The following is a 3,158-nucleotide window of genomic DNA, read 5'->3' as shown; positions in this document are numbered from 1 at the left end:
AGCTACAGCCTCCTAAGAGAGATTTAGAGCTGGTGCAAAGCTGGATTCGTCTTTATTGAGCAAGAAAAGAAGAGTTACATCAAAACTGTCCACAATGGAAACTTGAAAATGTGCTGAAAGCAAAGCTAATCTACTGCATAAAAATCGAACTACAAACTAGCTAACTTCTGCCTATAAAATGACTAACCATTGGCTATGAAATGACTAACCACTAGCTACAAAATGAGGCCCTAAGCCTTCTTATTTATACAAATTGAGGACCCCAACAGTCCTCCTAAACTTTAGGGACTCGGCTGCCCAAGACTTGTAGTTAACAGCAGTCCTACTTGACTTGCTTGGCTGCCCTTGTGCTGATTGATTTGGTGGCCCTTGAACTCCGAGCTGATGGTGGAGAATTCGAGGTAAGGGCCCATAAATGAAGGGAACACCTTCCTAAAAATACTCTCCACGAATTTGGCTGCCAAGTGCTCATTTCAACCATTGACTTTGTCTCCAAATTGACCAAAAAGGCTACACAAAGCACACATTAGACTTGTTGGCATAATTACTAACCCAATTCACTCTATTAGCATAAATATAATCAAAAACATGCAATAAACTAATGAGAATGGTGGATTAAGTCGAATTAGGAGGTTGAATGAGCCCAAATAATTATCCATTTTTGGGGCTCATCATCACCCCCCTACTGAAAGTGTTGCTCATCCTCTGAGCAACCAATCTATCTCCTCATCTTTGATGGCCCTGGTGGCCTCCCTGTCATGCCAAGCTTCTAAAGTGATGCCCTCTTCTTAGTCATGAAACCATGCTTTTCTCTTTGCTTCTTCCCACTGCCTGTGCTTCTTTTCCTAGAGAATTCTCAACTTTGGTATGATTGTGCAAGTATATTCAATTTGATGGTCGCAATGGTGGTGAAAGGAGATGAACCCAGTGGAGGATGGAAGAAAAGAGTGGTTGCATGCCTCCTCAACAAACTTCAAGCTTCAAATCCCTCTCCATAATTGATTTTGGCCTGCCCAAAGGCTTCTACAGGATGTTTCTGGTAAAAATACAGAACTTCCTGTAGAAAGTCCTGTAGCTTCCTGTAGAAGGTTGAACCATGACCAGATTGTGTCCGAACCTTGAAAAAATGAGTGTTCATGGAGGGGATGGATGTGCTTAGGGTGGCTAGCACAGGTGCTGCCTCCCTAGCTAAAATCTCGGCCAATTTCTCCTTCTGCTGCCCTCTCCCCAAACTTCCTTGTATGCCAATCCCAAACAACGCAAAGCCTTTGAACTCATTTGATGAAACTTCCTCAAGAGTAATTCCCTTGATGCATCATCTAATTCAACAACTGATCCATCTGCAAGTTGTTGAAAAGCACTCCTTTCAAGCAAATTTTCCATGGCGCCCTTCACTAGCAGACGATTTTGTCCCATTGGTTCCGTGACAATAACACCCATGGATTTTCGATCACAATCAAACTCCAATAAAGCCCGCCTCTTTGATCTTTGTATCCACCAATCACAATTGCCCAATTTCACTGTGCCACTGTTGAGAATGGCACTTGTATCACCTGCCATTGGGTCTGGAACTCCCATTTTTTCAACCAATACCTTCAAGGCTGCCTCAGTGGGAATACCAGTAGCATGGAACTGGTGACCTTGACAAGATATCCCTGCATCATTGCAAACTGCAGCAACTTCTGCCAGAGTTTCTAAATTTTCCCCCATATTATGTGCAGGCCAATCCAATATTTTTCCATCCTCAGGATTATATGTTGTTCCTTCAACAGTAAACTCTCTAAGTGAACCAGCACTGTGCCCTATGGCTATAAACTCACTGACAGACATCTGATTGGTTGTAAGAGTACCTGTCTTATCAGAGCAAATCACTGTGGTGCAACCCAAAGTCTCCACGCTCGGTAACTTACGCACAATAGCATTCTTTTGTGCCATCTTACGAGTGCCAAGAGCCAAACATGTAGTAATCACAGCAAGAAATCCCTCTGGTATAGCAGCAACTGCCAGAGCAACAGCAATCTTAAAGTAGTATGTACATTTCTCAAAGGAAAACCTGATATTTTTTTGGCCACCCATCTATGACTTCCCATGAAAGAAAATATTTGTAGTTCATGATCCAGACAAGAATACAAATGGCACCAATCACTGTTGTCAGTCTTTCACCAAATTCATCTAACTTTGTTTTCAAAGGGGTATCATGACATTCCATTGAAGCTTCCTGAATTTGTGCCTGAATTTTACCTATTTCTGTAAACATGCCAGTGCTCACAACAATGCATGTGCAGCAGCCATTGGTAACTGTAGTTCCTGCAAACACCATGCATTCTTTTGACTGCAACTCACAGTCACACAAGGTGGCTGGATATGTTCTTTTGACCACAGGCATGCTCTCTCTGGTCAGGGAGCTCTGCTCCATCCTAAAGGTGGATGTCTTGAGGGACACAATTCTCATGTCTGCAGGAACCTTGTCTCCCACCTTCAGTTCCACTATATCTCCTGGAACAAGTTCTCTGGAGGGAAGATCTACAACATAATGTCCATCTCTCAAGACCTTTGCATGATCAGATTGCATTTCTTTGAGAGCTTCCAAAGCCTTCTCAGAATTATTCTCCTGCCATACTCCAACAATGGCATTGAGGATGAGAATCAGGAGAATGACCAGGGGCTCTACATAGGTTGTTATGCCCTCCTCAGAAGACACATTATCACGAAAGTAGGCGAGAAGAAATTAAATGCCAGCTGCCAGCAGAAGCATTTTAACAACTGTATCATCAAATTGCTCCACTACCAGCTTCCACAAAGGTGTACCATTTTTCTTCTGGAGCTCATTCCATCCATATATTTGAAGGCGTTTTTCCACTTCATGAGAATTTAAACCATTCTCTAAGCTCACATCATATTCTTCTAAGCATTCTTCAACAGTTTTAGACCAAGCAGGGAATATCTTGTCCTCCATGGACTATGAAATAGATGATCAGATTCTGAATTCAAACAGATTGCTCCACCATTAACAGATCTATAATGCGTTTGAAAAACTCCAAAATCAATACTTTCAAGAACCCTGGTAACCTTGGACACGAGCTTTAACTACTTTTCTCATTTCAAGCTTGAATTTTGACAAAAATCTCGGGTTTTCCTTCTGCAGAGCTGTTTTCTGC

The 3,158-nt window shown here is 42.2% G+C and overlaps 1 pseudogene; it reads right to left on the bottom strand.

The window, feature by feature from the left end:
• Positions 1-1,188: 1,188 nt before the first annotated feature.
• Positions 1,189-2,956, bottom strand: LOC149198611 (calcium-transporting ATPase, endoplasmic reticulum-type pseudogene; annotated as a pseudogene).
• Positions 2,957-3,158: the final 202 nt, after the last annotated feature.

This window comes from Pinus tabuliformis, chromosome 2_1, assembly GCF_031772625.1.
Source record: "Pinus tabuliformis cultivar Carrire ecotype Pingquan chromosome 2_1, CPIR1, whole genome shotgun sequence".
NCBI lineage: Eukaryota > Viridiplantae > Streptophyta > Pinopsida > Pinales > Pinaceae > Pinus > Pinus tabuliformis.
Note: the sequence above shows the minus strand (reverse complement) of the source record. Positions and strands in the feature narration are given on the sequence as shown.